The sequence below is a fragment of the Pinus tabuliformis genome, chromosome 4_1, assembly GCF_031772625.1.
Source record: "Pinus tabuliformis cultivar Carrire ecotype Pingquan chromosome 4_1, CPIR1, whole genome shotgun sequence".
Lineage (NCBI taxonomy): Eukaryota > Viridiplantae > Streptophyta > Pinopsida > Pinales > Pinaceae > Pinus > Pinus tabuliformis.
Genome location: NC_142303.1, coordinates 737,277,769 through 737,297,148, shown reverse-complemented (window position 1 = coordinate 737,297,148; position 19,380 = coordinate 737,277,769). Strand labels below are relative to the sequence as shown.

Here is a 19,380-nt window from a genome sequence, read left to right as displayed (position 1 = left end):
TAATGAAAATTAATGAATGTACGCCAAGTGTTAATGAAAGACAGTTTTGTGTTTTTCGAAGAGCTAGTTCACGTCAGGTGGCATGTTTTTGTACATTCGTAAATCTCAGAGCTTTCTTGTCAATTTTTATTATCATTACTCTCTCCTTATGTGTGAACTGCAGGAACAAAAAACAGAAACAACATGAGCAATGTGCAGGGAACGATTAAGGAAAAGGGTAAAGCTCCAAAAGCTCGAAAGTAGAGAAGAAATGCCCTCATAAACGGATATCGCATGCAACAAAGCCGCAAATTCCAGAGCGCTGCTGAGCTATCCATTACAAATCTGTCAGTCAGAGCCATGGTTGAATGACTAGTTGAATAATGCTGATATTAACAGGCAATTTAATGTTCAAGGTTAGAAGCTCATGAAAGCAGCATGTTTACAAAATTTGGAAGCTTATACACGGTGAAGGACAAGGCGCTAAAGGCGAAAAACACACCAGAAAGGCCCGGATCAAAGAACGGAGGCAGTTTCCGATGCACTAATCGCGCATTGCTGAGAAAATTGCTCAAAAAGAAAAGTCCCTAACTGCTCAGTCACTCATAAGCCCGGAAAAGGCAGAGGCAATTTGAGGGTTAACCAAGTGGAATTTGGGTTATTACTGAGCATACACAGTAAATCCACATAGCCAGAGATGATTCTCAAGTATATCTTCTATTTTTCTGAAAAATGGTGCCAGCGCTTGCCATTTCTGTTTGCTTAGCTCAACCAAAAGCGGAAGACAATCAGCCGACTCTACCCAAGCAAATATTGAATGCTCGCAACATTAAGGAGCAAATACAGAAATAGTTAGATATTAGATTTAATTTTTAGAAATAATTTTGCTTAGAAAAAGGGCGGTCATTTAAACCGTATCTTGAATCTGTGTAATTAAGTTATTTAGTTAGTAGTATTTAAACCCTTCTCATGCATTTAGAGAAGGGTCCAAAAATTTATCAAAAACTTGTCCTCAGAACATGCACTTTTGCACCCTCGGAGGAGGTTTTGGTGAATGAATGGATCAAGATTTGTTGATGTTTGCATTTGATATCTGTTACTGATGTTGCACTTCTGTACTCTTAGTAGATGTTAGAGCAAGGAGAGATAAATCATTGTTGCTTGAAGCTTATGAGTAGGATCAGTCATAAATGGTACTTTTATCTCTTGACCATTTCTGCTTATATGTTAAAGTGATATACAATTTTTAGTTGTTTATATGTTATTGCATAAATGCTTGAGTTACCATTTGGCACTTTTGTACGGTGGTAGCTATTTATTTATGTTTAATGTATGAATAACTTATTATTGGATATGTTGTTCACAACTTTTTTGCCTAACTTTTTATGCGAAATAGTTCATCTTAATTGATTTCCTTTCTTCTAATCACTGAATGATTTTTATTACCAGTTGTTATTTGAAATCTCTTTAGATCGCATAATAAAAGAGTTACATCCTGGGTTAGCATAGATTAGATGTGTTGTTTTTATTAGATTACAATAGCATAGAATTAGATTAAAGTTTGAATTAGAATAGCTTAGATAGTTACTGTTAGATCAGCGACATCCAATTCTACACACACACCCATAGATTGGGAAACTGGTCCCATTATCCCCAGTCGGACCCGCTATACCAAACAGATAAGGAGCTGCCAACCAAGGTCCGGACCGGGCGAGTATCCCCCTTGTTATCGACCCGATTTTCGGGGCTTCAACATATTTGGCGCTAGAAGGAGGGCATGAACTATGAATGGCAAGTAAATCCAAATCTGAATACCATTCTGAGAGTAAATCACCCTCATCATCTCCCCCGACTTCCCCATTACATTTAAATCCAAAGTCAGAAGTCGCTCGAGTATCAACCGCTGCTACACACCCTGATATTTCAGACCAATCTACCATTGAACCTCCTGAAGTCGAATCCCTGATTCACAAACTTCAGCGATTTTCCATTTCTCCTCAGAGGTCTGATAAATCTCAAGGCAGCGTGACTTCGCAGTACAACCCTACTCATCCCCTGATCAGGCTAAAGAGTGAAAATTTTGGTATTCAGCCAACCGAATTACCTCTTCCCACCAGGAAAAAAGCGAGGACATCACCGCAAGAGTCTGACAGTGAGACTCTTTCGTCTGCATCATCCATCTCAACTACTTCACCGCGAAGTCAACCATCCACACCTCCACTCCATATCATCATCCATCCGTCCACTGGAACCCCCACAACCCCTCTTCAATCATCTACAATTATAGTATCCTCATCCTCCCAGCCACAGGGATCATCTTCTGCACTTTCCTCTGTTAGCAATTCAACAATGGCCCAGTCTCCATGGAAAAATCCTGGGGCAGTCTTAATACCTGCAACCTTGAGTCAAATACCGGCCCATCCTGAGAAATGGCTGCCTAAATTCAATCCTGAGGCAGGCATGCTAGCAGAAGAGCACATAAACAACTTCATGCTTTCCATTAATCTCAATGGAGTTACTAATGAAGATGTTGTTGTTCGGCTTTTTCCCTATACACTGCAAGGGACAGCCGGGTCATGGTACTTTTCATTACCCTCCGGATCCATCACAAGTTGGGAAATCTTCCAGGACCAATTCCTAACCAAGTTTGGTGATGACAGATCAACGACAACGTTAATCAATGACCTATCCAATCTTAAAGCTGAAGCTAAAGAGCCTATCAAGGATTTCAATTTACGGTTCAACAAAATTTTCAAAAAAATTCCTACTGCTTCCCAGCCCAGCGAAGAAGTACGATGTGAATGGTATATTACCGCTCTGCCATCGAACATAGCAATCTTCGTGGACAGGGCAAATAAAATAACCTTAGCTGATAACATGAAAGAGGCGATAGCAGTAGAAAAATGAATAATAGCCCTAGAAAAGAGATCCGCGATAGAGGAACGTAAGTCCAAAAAAGTCACCTTCAAGGAAGACTCCAAGAAGAAACAAGAAAAAGATCCTTTTGATTTGGAAGGATTGCAGAAAGTTCTAAAGACCATGTCCAATGAGATGGTCGACATAAAAAAGCAAGTAGCGGAAACTTCTTCGAAAAAGCCCTACAGAGCTTTTAAAAGAGGTCCTTCAATGGATACAAAGCCACCCAATGCCATTTCAAATGTTGAATCCGAGGAAGAGGAAGAGGAAATTGCCACTGAAGGGCAGACCGATGACGAAGAAGTTGTGGAATTACAAGGAATGTGGGATTTCATCCTCCCACAAGAAGAAGATCAAGAAGTATTTCCAGTTAGCACACGAAGCAAAAATCAGCTTGATCCTCCCCAAACTACCCCTAAGCCGAAGAGCGCAAGCTCTGCAACAAAGGATAAAGTCGCAACAAAGAAAACGACAACTAAAGCGACTCAAACTAGCCCAGTCCAAGCAGATGAAACGACTCCATCGAAAACACTGATAGTGTCAGATGAAATGGAGTACAATATTATTGATGACATGAAGAAGACTAGGGCTAATATCACCCTTTACGAATTGAGCAAGTTGAAACATCAACAGAAGATAATGATGAAAGAATTACATGTCGTGCCAGTTGCACCTTTGCCTGCCACTGTACTTTCTCAAGCTTCCCACAACATGGGAAGACCTCCAACTAACGCGATCAATAAGATTGTTCCAAATGACATCGCCTTGATTGGAGGAAGATCAAGATCTCACACTCCCCCGTTTCTCCTTACTTATGAAATCTTCAATAAAAATGTGCACAATTGTTTAGTAGATTCCGGTGCTTCTTCAAATATTTTACCCAAATCTATATGTGCCAAATTAAATGTTCAACCACAGAAATCTGCAGTACGCATAGTTCAGCTAGATCAATCTCAAGTCGAAGTGATTGGCGAACTAAATCAAGTAACCATAAGATTGTCATCCAACCCGAAGGTATGTCAGGTTGTTGACATTCTAGTTGCTGATATCCCAGAATTCTATGGCTTAATTCTTAGCAAGGATTGGTCCGAGAAACTCCATGGATACTTCGCAACCGATTGGTCGCACATGTGGCTGCCCTACAACGGTAAACCGAATCAAATAAAAGTTGAATGAGAGCTACACCAGAAGTACATAGTAACGGAGTTAGAGGGAGAAAATGAACTGGTAGCGTATAATAGCAGTATCATTGGCAATTACTCGGTAGATTCTTTCCTCGGCAATTTCAATGCTCATGCGTCACCATATTTAGAAAATTCTGTTTTGTCCCAAGTCGAAAATTTTTCTTGAACTGATAGTTCGAAATGTATTAATTTTTTAGATAAGCCTGTAAATAAATCTTTGTTTTGGAAATTATTTTTTGATGGCTCTAGATCTAACGAAGGAGCAGGAGCAGGATGCGTTCTGATTAGTCCAGAAGGAGAAAAAATCATGCTCACATGCAGACTCGAATTCGATCGCACAAACAATACAGCAGAATACGAGGCTTTGGTTCAAGGCCTGTACAAAGTAATCGGGTTAGACGTCAAGTATCTTCAAGTTTTTGGAGACTTTGAGATTGTGGTTAAGCAGGTACGTAACACTATACATTTCTTATCAGGTCACTTAAAACACTATCAATCTCTAGTACAAGATCTGACTGAGCATTTCATAGCGTTTAATATTTCTTCAATCCCCAGACTCCAAAACGCTAGTGCAGACCTTCTGGCTAACGTAGCTTCTAAGCTTATTCCCTCCGAAAATTTTAGTCCAGATAGATTCTCAATAGAATTAATCTTTAGACCATCCATTCTTGACAACATCACAAATTGGAGAGTATTCAATGACGATCCTGATATCGTAAATTTCCTCACGTCTGAAGGATGCTACTCCAATCAAATAATTGACGAAGACCAGCACGATCGACAATTGCAACAAAATAGCACTAATAATGTTATACCGAAGTCGGTGGTCAAGTTAGAAGACTTATACGATTTGAAAGATCAGTTTAAGAGGTCTACCAATTCAAAACTCTACAGTTCAACCTTGAACTACGAATTAGTAAACCTAGGGACCGATACTAAACCACAAAACATTAATCTAGGCCTCGGCCTAGCCCCTGAAGAGAAACTAGCATATATTCGTCTTTTGAGACAATATAAAAATGTTTTTGCCTGGAATTATGATGAGCTGAAAACATACGACACTTCTATCATCCAGCATACTATTCCTATGATTGATAACGAAAAACCTGTCCAACAAAAGCTGAGAAAGATCCACCCCAATTTAGAAAATCAGATAAAAATTGAGCTCAATAAGTTACTGAAAGCCAGGATAATCTTTCCCCTCAGACATTCCAAATGGGTCTCCAATATGGTACCCGTTAGAAAGAAAAATGGAGATATTAGGATCTGCATTGACTTTTGGAACCTTAACAAAGCCTGTCAAAAAGACAATTTTCCTCTTCCACCTATGGAGCAGATACTGCAGGCAGTGGCGGGCTCAGAACTAATGTCTTTCTTAGATGGATTTTCAGGATACAATCAAGTGTTGGTACATCGTGATGATCAGTTGAAAACCACATTCAGAACTAAATGGGGCACATACGCATATCGGAAGATGCCATTTGGTTTGATTAATGTTGGTGCCACTTTTCATAGAGCCATGGACATCGCATTCAAAGGTTTAGTCAATAAATCTGTAGTAATTTATTTGGATGATATAACAGTGTACTCCAAGAAGCGAAGCGACCATCTCAAAGACCTGAAACAAATCTTTCAACGGTGTTTAAGGTATGGAATTTCACTTAACCCAAAGAAATCTTTTTTCGCGCTAAGTGAAGGGAAAATTCTAGGATTCATAGTGTCAAAATCTGGTATTCACATTGATCCCGACAGAATCAAAGAAATTTCTGAAATATCCCTACCTCATAACAAAAAAGCCATGCAATCTTTCCTTGGTCAAATCAATTTTGTAAAGAGATTCGTTCCATATTTTTCGCGAATCGTGTCTCCTTTGCAAACCATGATTAAAAAGAATTCAAATTTTAAATGGGGTCAAGATGAACATGAAGCATTCAACCTGATCAAGCAAGCTATTATTAATGCTCCATCTTTAGCAACCCCTAATTTTTCAGAATATTTTATTTTATACACATTTGCCTCAGATAAATCATATGCTGCGATTCTAACTCAAGCGAATCAAGAAAAAGCGGAAGCTCCAATTGCATTTTTTAGCTCAAATTTACAAGGTGCTGAACTCAATTATTCAAACATGGAGAAACAGGCTTATGTTGTTTTCAAAGTGGTCAAATACTTCAGACCTTTATTACTTAAAACCCATACTAAGATCATAGTACCATTTCCAGCAGTAACGAATCTTCTAGTACAGAAGGATGTGGGTGAGAAAAGGGCCAATTGGGTTACTGCCTTACAGGAATACGACCTTGAGATAAAACCAGCAAACATTGTAAGAGGTCAAGGCTTCTGCAAAATGCTGGCCGGAGCATCGCAAATTTATGAAATTCCATCTGAAGAAGTACAAATGTGTGAGGTAAGCCTAAACGATGCAGAATCATTATATGTTGATATCATTTATTATCTTAAGAACGAGTATGCCCCTTCACACCTTGATCATACTAAGAAAAGAGCTCTCAGATTGAAAGCTAAACAATATCAGCTCATAAATGATATTCTTTTTAGAAAAAATTATGATTCTGTTCTTCTTAGGTGTCTTGAAAAAACTGAAGCTGAAAAAGTTTTGCAGGAACTCCACGATGGGCCAGCAGGCGGACACTATGCTGGAGATGCTACTGCACATAAAATCTTACGCGCAGGATATTACTGGCCCACGCTGTTCAAAGACTCACACAGTTACGTGAGAAGATGTCAAGTCTGCCAAACTACTGCTGGAAGACAGAAGAAGCCGTCCCTGCCACTACAGCCGGTAAACATCGAGCAACCTTTCAGTCAGTGGGGCTTGGACATAATAGGTGAGATCGTTCCTCACTCTTCTAAATAGCATAGATACATCCTCACGGCAACAGATTATTTTACTAAATGGGTAGAAGCAGTTCCGCTCAAGAAAGCTAATTCTGAAAATATTATTGAGTTCATAGATCAATTTATAATCACTAGGTTTGGATTGCCATCTGCTTTAATGTTTGATAATGCATCATACTTTTCTGGAAATGCAATGACTAAATTTGCACTTAAAATATGATTCAAACTTAAATATTCGGCCAATTACTATCCGCAAGGTAATGGGTTAGCTGAGTCAACAAATAAAAACCTAATCAGGATTATTAAAAGAACAGTTGACCAGAATCAAAAGAATTGGCACAAAGCTTTGGTATATGCTTTATGGGCAGATAGAATAACGCAAAAAGCTTCAATCGACACTTCTCCCTTTAATTTAGTTTATGGGAAAGAAGTGGTTCTTCCGACTCACTTAGCCATTCCCTCTTTGTCTTTAGTACAATACATTAATGAAGTACCCACATCCTCCTTACAGCTGAGACAAATGGAAATAATTAAATTAGAAGAACAACGAGAACAAGCTAAGAAAACGCATGCTCATCATCAAGGGCTAGTGAAATCCTCTTTTGATTCAAACATAATGACCAGAAAAGATTTTCAGATGGGAGATTTAGTTTTAAAGTGGGATAGGGCTCATGAAGAAAAGGGCAAACATACAAAATTTCAAAGGATGTGGCTTGGTCCTTTTCAGATTGTTGAAGTCATAGGTCCATCAACATTTTTGTTACAGGATTTAGCAGGTAAAAGAGATCCTTTGCCTGTTAATGGACAAATTCTCAAGAAATATTTTCCATAAAAGATTATTCTTCTATTTTTGTAGAATAGTTTTTCTTTTCATAATAAAACCAGTTGTGAGCGGTTACATTAGGTATTTACGAAAAAGACACCAATTCTCTTTCAGATTTTGAGCTTTTCGCTTCTATAAATAGCAAATCTTTTGGAAAATTGATCTTTATTATTGACAGATACAGTTAAAAACTTTAGCCTAGATATGATACTAGTTTCAACTTCAAAAAATTTGATGAAAGCAACCTTTAGTGAAGAAATTGTTTTATATCAGCACAATGAAAATTATCAATAACAAAATGAAGATTCTCTGCAGAACAGTTGTTTCCAAAAAACTCTATTATTGTCATCCAGAGATATCTTAAGGAAACAATGACTTCCTCCCTGCTAAGGAAAATCGCAGCTTTCAGAGGGATAATCCAAGGATACACTATATCTTGAAGAATAAGAGGTCTCATCACAAGCCGGCTTATCATGATCACAGATATTATAACTTGCTGACTTTGTCAATACTGTCTACCAAAACAGGGAAATGACTCAAGATTGTTGCAATCAAAATACAAGGGGTCTCATCATGAGCCAGCTTATTCAGCAAAGTTATAAATCAAGTGAATGACTGAGTCATAATTTGGCTACCAAACCAAGACATTGTTCTTTAAGAATAAAAAGAAAATCAAAGCAATAAGTGTGAAATTGGATTTTTTTTTTTAAGTTGTAGGTCACCTTGAGTATGGATACAGGATCATTGCTGGGTAACAGGTAACCCTGTCGAGGCTATAAACGCCTGCTGGCAGTAGAGGCTCTACCTACGACAAATGAGCATATTTAAAACTGGTATACAGAGGATACTTTATTTTATCTTTACAAGACCAAGTAATGACTGATGTAAATACAAGGACTAGCCTGAGGAAGCAAATAATTAGAATAGAAAGAGGTTGAAACAAAATATCATTGATAGTTTAAAGCATAATGTACTCTATCTTTCCATAACAAAGTTTAATTTTCTGAAAAAATTTCTATTTTGGAAGTTTTAAAAATTCAATAGAAAAACAGAGATAACTGGTTCTCCCAAGTGAATCGCCAATTGTTGTGGCCACCAACAACCCCCCTCCTTATTTAGTATTAGCAATAACACTAAGTAAGTGGGGACCCTTAGTAAAAAATTCAAAAAATTCAATTAAGGCTTATGTATTATACTCCTTAAGAAAACATCGCATCGTGCGAAGAAGATAGGACATTTCCTTGTGAGTAAAATGATAAACTGCTAGAGTGCAACGCAAATTCCATCGCATCGCATGCATTAAGAAATGCTCATATTTGAAAACCTTAAAAAATCACCGGTGGCCGATATGCGATATCGCATATCGCAATATCGCATAAAAAACACATAACCATTTAACGAATTGTAACAATCTGCGATCTTGCGATAACGCGATATTGCGATCTGTGATCTTGCGATCGCACGATACAGCAATCTGCGATTCTGCGATAAACATGATCGGGCAACCCTGCGATAACACATCTTGATGAAAATGCGATAACGCGATGATGCGATGCTGCGATACAAATCGCAGAAATTGTCCATCGCAATTTTTTCTCGGCTCAACATTCAAGAAAAGTTGTCCATAAACCAAAAATTGGATACGCGCTTTAATGAAAATTAATGAATGTACGCCAAGTGTTAATGAAAGACATTTTTGTGTTTTTCAAAGAGTTAGTTCACGTCAGGTGGCATGTTTTTGTACATTCGTAGAGCTCAGAGCTTTCTTGTCAATTTTTATTATCATTACTCTCTCCTTATGTGTGAACTGCAGGAACAAAAAACAGAAACAACATGAAGCAATGTGCAGGGAGCGATTAAGGAAAAGGGTAAAGCTCCAAAAGCTCGGAAGCAGAGAAGAAATGCCCTCATGAACGGATACCGCATGCAACAAAGCCGCAAATTCCAGAGCGCTGCTGAGCTATCCATTACAGATCTGTCAATCAGAGCCATGGTTGAATGAGTAGTTGAACAATGCTGATATTAACAGGCAATTTAACGTTCAAGGTTAGAATCTCATGAAAGCAGCATGTTTACAAAATTTGGAAGCTTATACATGGTGAAGGACAAGGCGCCAAAGGTGAAAAACGCACCAGAAAGGCCCGGATCAAAGAACGGAGGCAGTTTCCAATGCGCGATTAGTGCCTAGCGCTAATCACGCATCGCTGAGAAAATTGCTCAAAAAGCAAAGTCCCTAACTTCTCAGTCACTCATAAGCCCGGAAAATGCAAGAAGGCAAAGGCATAGGCAATTTGAGGGTTAAATAAGTGGAATTTGGGTTATCACTGAGCATACACAGTAAATCCACATAGCCATAGATGATTCTCAAGTATATCTTCTATTTTGCTGAAAAATGGTGCCAGCGCTTGCCATTTCTGTTTGCTTAGCTCAACCAAAAGCGGAAGACAGTCAGCCGACTCTACCCAGGCAAATATTGAATGCTCGCAACATTAAGGAGCAAATGCAGAAATAGTTAGATATTAGATTTAATTTTTAGAAATAATTTTGCTTAGAAAAAGGGCGGTCATGTAAACCGTATCCTGAATCTGTGTAATTAAGTTATTTAGTTAGTAGTATTTAAACCCTTCTCATGCATTTAGAGAAGGGTCCAGAAATTTATCAAAAACTTGTCCTCAGAACATGCACTTTTGCACCCTCGGAGGAGGTTTTGGTGAATGAATGGATCAAGATTTGTTGATGTTTGCATTTGATATCTGCTACTGATGTTGCACTTCTGTACTCTTAGTAGATGTTAGAGCAAGGAGAGATAAATCATTGTTGCTTGAAGCTTATGAGTAGGACCAGTCATAAATGGTACTTTTATCTCTTGACCATTTCTACCTATATGTTAAAGTGATATACAGTTTTTAGTTGTTTATATGTTATTGCATGAATGCTTGAGTTACCATTTGGCACTTTTGTACGGTGGTAGCTATTTATTTATGTTTAATGTATGAATAGCTTACTAAGCGATATGCTGTTCACAACTATTTTGCCTAACTTTTTATGCGAAATAGTTCATCTTAATTGATTTCCTTTCTTATAATCGTTGAATGATCTTTATTACCAGTTGTTATTTGAAATCTCTTTAGTTCGCATAATAAAAGAGTTACATCCTGGGTTAGCATAGATTAGATGTGCTCTTTTTATTAGATTACAATAGCATAGAATTAGAATAAAGTTTTAATTAGAATAGCTTAGATAGTTACTGTTAGATCAGCAACATCCAATTCTACACACACACACCCATAGATTGGGAAACTGGTCCCATTATCCCCAGTCGGGCCCGCTATACCAAATGGATAAGGAGCTGCCAACCAAGGTCTGAACTGAGCGGGTATGCCCCTTGTTGTCGACCCGATTTTCGGGGCTTCAACAGCTTCTCATGGTCTGCTATCCTTAACTACCAATTCAAACAAAATCAGTTATTTAGAAAAGACTCGTTCCATTTTAAACAGCAATAGTTACAATGTTGACTGCCTAAAACATTCAAATCTAGATATTCAACTAGCACATATGGCACACAGGCTCTGCAAAATATGAAGCATTACTAATTACACCAGAAAAATAAATATAAAGCTAGAAAACTTGCAAAACTGCTTCTTACAGAAAGATAGCTTCTGAAACTTACTATTACAGTGCAATTTATCTTTAAGTTTTCAATGTGTGTTTCTCAGTAACATAAGTGCCCCTAAGTTGTTTTTCTCAATCTTGAACTGTACATTTTTCCATCACATCAACCATGATATTTGAAGGTTCATCCATATTAGTAAATGCAGGTGCAACAATTTTCTGGCTAGAATCAATTTCTGTGACTAGAATATTTCTTTAAGAATCAGCTTGATGCTCCCAGGGCCCTGAGGAACTATATCTCTGTGCACCAGCTTCATCTCTCCTGCAATTCGCTCTCTCACCTTCCAACGGTTATTGCGTCTGAAAACCACCGATTATTTAAAAAACCCCTAGTTGCTCTGATCCTTCAATTTCCATAGTAAGCTGAAGCGCCTGTTGAGTAATCTCCCATCGGTCGAAGGGCTATGACTGTCGAGGTGTGTTTAAATTCCTTCCTTGTGGGAGAATTCACAAACAAGTATTTTATGCTACCTCTGCTTTTCGTCAATGACGTCGTCAATTTGCGTTTATGCAATGGAAGGCGGTCTGTTTGGTGGCCTTCAACACTATATGCATCTGTAGAACTCAGCAGATAGACCTTCTAGTGGCTATAAAACTGAGGAAGTCTTGGGAGCAGTTAAAGACTGAACATTGTCTTCTATAACCTGACTTGTAATCTTTGATATTTCTGGTGAGAGATGAAATTCTTCTGGAGTTGCTTCTCCAAATGACACACGGGAGCTGTAGGGGCATCTTTTACTTGCTGAGATCCTTGGTCTAGCGTAATTATTGATAATTATTTAGAATCATGGATTAGTTGTAACCGGTAATATGTCTCTAGCCGCCGGCAGACTTTCCACAACGGTACTATTTCCTCAGACTGGTCAGGGTCATACCGAACCCAGAACCTACACCTACAACCCCTAGTATCATGTCGCCTTCTTTGGGCATCGAGACATGGGCATCAAAGTGCAATGCTTACTCTTTACCTTCTTGAAAACAAAGTATGAGATCTCCTAAAAGCACTGCTACACATTCAGAAGCTTTGCAAGGAAGTGAACGTTGTCTCACACACTTTTCAAACCTTACCTGAACTTCCACGCCCCATCTCTTGAGGATTTTGCCTCAAACTCCATTTCTGAAGCATCTTGGTCTGTTCTTCCTAAAGAAACAGCTACAAAATTGGTCACAACTCTCTTTGCTCTTGAATCATCACGATGTGAAGCGATTGTCTTCCTGGAACCTTGGTACCCTTTGCTTTTGTGCATACTTCTTATTCTGAAACCAAGTCCATACCTGCTTCCATTGCACAAGAGTTTTCCAGCCCTTTCTGGTGCTGCACTGAACTTCTCTGCAAGTGATGACAGTCGTCCACGAAACCCCATCTGGTTCGGGCATTTCCCAAAACAGCCTTAAGGCTTCATCAATATAACCATTATGTGCATACCCTGTAATCATTGCAGTCATCGCAACGACACTTCGTTCAGGCAATTTGTCAAACACATTGTGTGCATCCTCCACTCTCCCATTTCACATACATATCAACAAGCGCACAGCCAATGAACAAATTAGTCTCACATCCAAATCCAAAATCTCCCATCAGAATAACCTTGCACCAAGAATTCTTTGCGCTGCTGAAAACTTCAAACGTTAAAGTTTTCAAGAATCAACTGGCCTTATAACTGCTTTATGAACGTGCCATGCATGAGCACTTCTTGTGTCTATGGACACCTGTTATCATGTAAATTTGCAGAGTCCCCATCGCTCAAACTCCTTTATCGTTCGTGTACAAGATTTGGAAGATTTGAAATCTTTGAACTAGACTGGATTGATGTGAACTGGCTCTACCCGCAAATCATGCCATCGTCAGTAAATTGCTTCATGGTTGGAATCTTCAAAGCTCTACGTAGAAACTGTTGTGCTGAGGGATGAATGGGCAGTGCTTAAATTGTAATGGTGAGGCGAGAAACAGTACAACCAGGGCGGACAGAACCTGAGGGTGAGAATGTATGGAGTGGACTCGTCGTTGTCATGCGACATCGATAACCACCGGTTGGAAAGTAAGGTTGAAATAGGTTCCACATTCTTTAAGTTCGTCCGAACAATGCCCTCTTGGTGTCATTTCCCACCCTTGAGATACTCCCTGGTTAGAAGTTGAGGGATTTTCCGAAGCTTTAACAACTTTCGGATGATGACAAATGGAGAGAAAACGAAATTAGGGACTGATATAGGGATATATTTTGGAATCGAGTAATGTGCCAGCGAGCCATTAGTCCTCTCTCTTGGTCAGCGTAGTGTAAAAGGCGAGAGAAAAGCATATCATTTGAACTGCAATTGTCTATGCTAAAAATGGAGAGGACAGTTGACGGGCCTTAAACTTGCACCTCGTTTCCTACCACCCCTCTACTCACCACCGCCCTGTCGCTTCAAATTATTGATATTACGATGCTAGGAAAGATATTGAAATATGATTTATCTGATTCAGTTATTTGAAACAACTCTGTTGGTGTCTACTTTACATTTGTATCCAAGAGAATGAAGCAAAAGTGCTTCGAAATAAAACAATTTGATTACGATATCATAGAAACCATCTTCCATATTCTATCTTACTTTACTATGTAACCTCTGCACACTCCTTCTTCATTAGCTTTCAAGACTATCTGATACAAATCTAAAATTGATTTACAGTAGAAGCTTACCTACCATTTTCATAAATTTTGGCTTTAAATTTTCTTAAACTTTCCTATCACTTGCCTTCAATCTAATTGCATCGTCTTGTTTAGTGTTTTTCCACTTTCCTAATTTCATTAATTTTGCAAAACAGTTACAGTGCCTCCTAAACAAAATGGTTTAAAGAAAAACTAAATTCGACAACAATAGGATTTCGAGCTATAACGCTTTGTGAGAGATCGCGGAGGCTCTGCAGCAGGAATGGCTAGGGTTTACATGGAAGCCGCCGACACAGTGCGCAGCGAAGAGGCAGAACAAACGAAGAATCCCCGGAGACTGAACGCCGATCTAATCAAACGGTTTTCGCTGCGATGGATCGGGTATTGCAGAGAACAAGAGCACAAAGCCCCTGCAACAAAACGAGCCTCGGTTGAAGAAAGGACGGCTCACAGGTCATGGTCTTTCTCTCCTTTATTGATAAAGGGTTTTTCTCACGGTAAAACTCCTGCCATTGCTGTAACAGGTCACGGCCAGGATGAAATAGACCGCCAAAACCCAGATCTGCGTTTGACAGTGCATCCCCACCTGGATCCGCACAACCTGAGCGTGAATAAGGATTGGTATGGAGCGCTGAGGGCAGAGTTCCGCCAAAATACAAATCTTTCTATGATAACGCAAATCCACATTGATACGCACCCCCTGAAGGCGCTTAAGGGCAATGGAGCACCTGCGCAGAAATGGAGACGGCTCCGAGGCGGGGAAAAAAACAAATCCTTCAGGGCAGATCGACTTCGGATGATAGATCGGCCTCCATACAGGGTTTTCAATTCGCCCCCAATCAGATCCGCACAAGTCAAAGCACCCAGATGGGGAACGAATGCTCCAAAACAGGCCGCACAGAATGACACGCCTCACAACCGGCCAGAACCTGCAAAGACAGGGTTCCACAGAAGCGATCCACAATGCAGGGGCGCAGAACTGGTTCAACAAAGGCACCACAGAACCGATCTACCCCATACAGATGCAGATCTGATTCAGATCTTCATCAAATTGCTGGAAGGAAAACACTACTGCATGCGGCTCAGGAAGGCAACAAGTATCCAGGAATTAAAAAAGGAAATACAGGGCCGCCATGGAATCCCAGAACAAGCACAAAACCTCATTTATTCAGGATACAACCTTCAAGACAACAAAACCCTGCAGCATTATGGCATAACAAATGATTCAACCATAAATCTAACCCTCCGGCTGCGTGGCGGAAGCTCTGGAACCAACTCTAAAAATACAGGTTCCTTTCGGGACGCAGTAAAAGGAAAGGAGGAAAAAATGGGAAACAAAGCAGCACCAACAACAGAAGTGCCAGGACCCTACATCGTCGAACAAAAGCCAGAATCACCAACTCTTCAGGTATCTATGCCAGAGGTAAATAACCTATACACTGATTTAACAAATACTGCTGTCATATGTAGATTCAATGGCTTCTGGCCAAAAGCAGATGCCCTACATCAATGGATCTACTCAACATGGACGTCTAACTGCGAAATCTACCTCTGCCCTAAAGGATTTTTTATAGTCAGCTTTGATACAGAACAGGAAAGAGACAGCATTATTAAACAGGGGCCTTGGTTTTGGGGCAGTGTTGGCCTCTTCACAACCCCCTGGTTCCCGGAATTTGATGCCACCACAATGGTAGTCTCAACCATGCCTGTATGGGTGAGGCTACACGGGCTTCCACTGCATTTCTGGCATCATAAAGTGCTATCAGCTATTGGGAACTCTCTAGGGAGATTCCTAAAAATGGATGATGACAGAGCAGTCAGGGGTATCTTTACTTTCGCCAGAATCTGCGTAGAAGTGGATTTGAGTCAGGGGCTGCCAGACCATATCAAGCTAAACTTCAACAATACCCAATGGATACAACAGCTTGACTACGAAAACACAGCATTCCGGTGCAGGAACTGTTTACAGACAGGGCATCTCCAAAATGACTGTCCAACAGCTAGAAAGGACCCTAGGAAAATCAAGAAACAACAAAAGAAGCCCAAAGGCTGGCAACACACAGAACCATTGGAAGAAGAGGACATCAAGGAGAATCCCCCAGAGAACCACGTGGAACCAGAACCACAAATGGGACAGAAACAAACTCAGGAAGCAAAAAACCTTTCTACTCATACAGGGCTGATTATTACAGATCTACATCATGAGCTGCAAATGGAAGTAAGTGGCATAAAAAGAACCCATAGCTCGGAGGGCTCAGAATCAGACAAAGAACAACAAATGATCACCATGGGGAACCAGCTAGTTACAACTACACCCACAGTCGACTCGGGAGGATGGCGCCGGGTGGAGAAGAAGAAGGGAAGAAAAGAATAGGCTCGCTGGAACTTTTTTATTACTTTTTCTGCTACTCTGTTAGATCCTGTCCTTACAGGAATCATTCATATGCTAATCAGTGTTATTTCTTTGTTCTGCTGACTGTTATTACATGATCAGCTATATGCATATGCCTATGGCATCTACAAAATGTAATTTTATCATTTATGAATAAAATTACGATTTTTTCCTAGGGGAAAAAAAAAAAGTTACAGTGCCTCCTCACCATGGCCACATAATTTAATGAGATTTGGTCTTTTCAAAAAATAAAAAATAAAAATAAATAAATAAATAAATAATCTAAATCTAAATCTATCGAAATTAAATCACAAATATTGACCTAAAAGCTTCCCTAAATTTCGTTAGTTCGATGAGTTAAGAAGTTATGAAAATTATATGTTAAATACATTTTGAAATTGAGATTTATGTGTTTTGCAAGTATATAAGTGATATTAATTTTTCATTCTCCATTCTATTAATATCACAAAGTGGCATTCTTTCATCCCACAATATTTTAGATTTTGTCTATGAAGCTAGTAAGAAGTCACATTTATTTTGGCAATGTAATTTTTCTTCTTTAAACTAATTATGGCAAATAGGTATATATATATATATATATGCGTTCATGGATAATTGCTTAGGAACCTTGCTTCAAGGACACTGCCTCTTCAAGAGGTGAGACTAATTGTTTATATGTCCTATAGGGGGTCCCAAGATTCATAAAATGGACATAAAGGATTTTAAAAACATAATATAAAAGGGTGGGAAGGAACAACTAATGGCCATAGAAGGAAGACATGACTAAAAAGGGTATTATTCACATTAGTATTTGACTTAATTATTTGAATATATTAAACCAAGTTATTAATTAGCTCAATATTAAATTATAGCTATGGTACTAAAGAAAACAATTTGTGTTAGAGTGTGACTTACAAGTACATTGCACCAGTACCCTAGCGAGTCTCAAGAGAAAATTTGTAATTTATGTAGAACTCACACATGAGAGGATTTGGTAGATCCTTGGGAATCTTCTCAGTACTAATAATGCTTGTTTACGAGCATAGTAAAAGGAAAACTTATGACTATCGTTATACACATGTATGTGAGTCAGCTAAGAGGGACAAGTCTTAAGAGGGATTAATGAGTCTTGCGCATCATGTAGATATTTGAACAATTCAAAATGGTGAGGACGCGAAGAAATCAAGGTCACGGAGAGTCATCACAAGGACCTCCTACAAATAACCCATTACCTTCACCGGAGTTGACTCTCATCTTGCGTTCCCTAGAAGCAATTAATGAGACCTTAAAAGGGCACCAAACAAATGAAGTGGAAGTGGAGCACCCTCCATCAGGGTTAGGGAATCTTGAGGGATCAAGAGACTCTGATAGAGGACCTCCAATCAAAGATATTTCTAGGGAGCTCCAAAATATTAAATTCCTGGTTAGAAGGAATGAGAAGGTGCTTCGCACTAAGGGATTATAATTCCAATTCAAAAGCTAAAATAGCAATATTCCAACTCAGAGATAGTGCTTTGAATTGGTGGGGTAACTTAGAGCGTCAACTACACCTCACTCCGGACACAGTTACTTGGGAGTTATTTGAGGAGAGATTCAGGAAAAAGTACCTACCAGCATATTATGAAGAACAACAAGTAGGAGCCTTCCATGCCTGGTACAGGGAAATCGTACGGTAGAAGAATATGAAATTAGATTCATGGAATTGGTCAAGTATGTCTCCTACATGGATACTGACCAGCGCCAAGTAGATCGTTTTATTTATGGATTGAACCCTAAGATTAGGGCAATGGTGCGGATGTGGAAACCATCCTCAGTTGTAGAAGCTGTGGAATAGGCTTGTTATGTCGAAGAACACTTAGACTTAAAGGGTGGAGGCAAAGCCATTTTTCCACGCCAACCAGGGTTTATGGGGAAGACCCGTCGTACCTTCCCCAGGGGAGGAAATTTGAGGCCATCACCATATGGAAACAGGGTTGTACCTAGAGCACCGACGGTGGGAATTTCAATGGTTACTAATGCAGCTTCACCCGCAGCTTCAAGGGTGCATACAAATCAAAGTCATACACGAGGAGCAATAAGTGGGGGCAGGGGTCCCAGGGGAAGGAACTCTTTCCACATAACTCCACAACAATCGATTCAAGGTCTACTGCGCATCACTTGTTGGGGATGCAGAGGACCTCATTACCAGCAGCACTGCCCTGAGTTACAAGCTCGTAACAACCGTAGAGAAGGAAAAGCGCCAGTGGGGGGGTCAAGCAGCCACCATCGAATCTATGCAGCAGTTGACAACCAGCAAGTTGAACACCAGTTTGCTGTGGTAGAAACCTCAGGTATGATAAACAAAGTAAAAGTTAAAATTTTGTTTGATTCTGGTGCTACAAATAGTTTCATTTCACCAGTTGCATTAGAAAAATGATCCAGGTGGATGATGGTGGCCACCCACCTATCCCATTTGGACCCCCACAACTGTCTCTTTCAGTTTTTTCTATTTCCTTAATTATAGCACAGTTTACTATTTTTAGCAGTTTTTCAGGTCCTAAACTTTTGGAGCCGTTTTGAGGCCCTAAACGACGTTTCTGGGAAATCCACCGCCAGCGATTTGTCTGTCTAAAAATTGCCTTTTCTGTCGTAGTCCTCCGAGAGATCTTTCCAACGGGCTATCATGCACGTCAAACGGGGATAGTACGACCAATTCGCGACCCCGGGAAGTTGATGTACCAACTTACCCAAAAACGGGGTCCACAATTTGGCGTTTCATCTTCTAGGGTTAGGTTTTGGAATGTGAAGGGTTTTCCATTGTTTCTCAACAATAAATAGGCTCTCGAGCCTCATTGTAACACAATTTTTTTTGGAGAACAGTTCATAGGCATGTAGCCGACACATCTCTTCTCAAAGATAAGCTACCATCGC

General features: G+C 39.6%; 1 pseudogene; it reads right to left on the bottom strand.

The window, feature by feature from the left end:
• Window positions 1-12,205: 12,205 nt before the first annotated feature.
• On the bottom strand, window positions 12,206-12,794 carry LOC149178259 (protein SAWADEE HOMEODOMAIN HOMOLOG 2-like; annotated as a pseudogene).
• Between the last annotated feature and the right edge of the window lie 6,586 nt (window positions 12,795-19,380).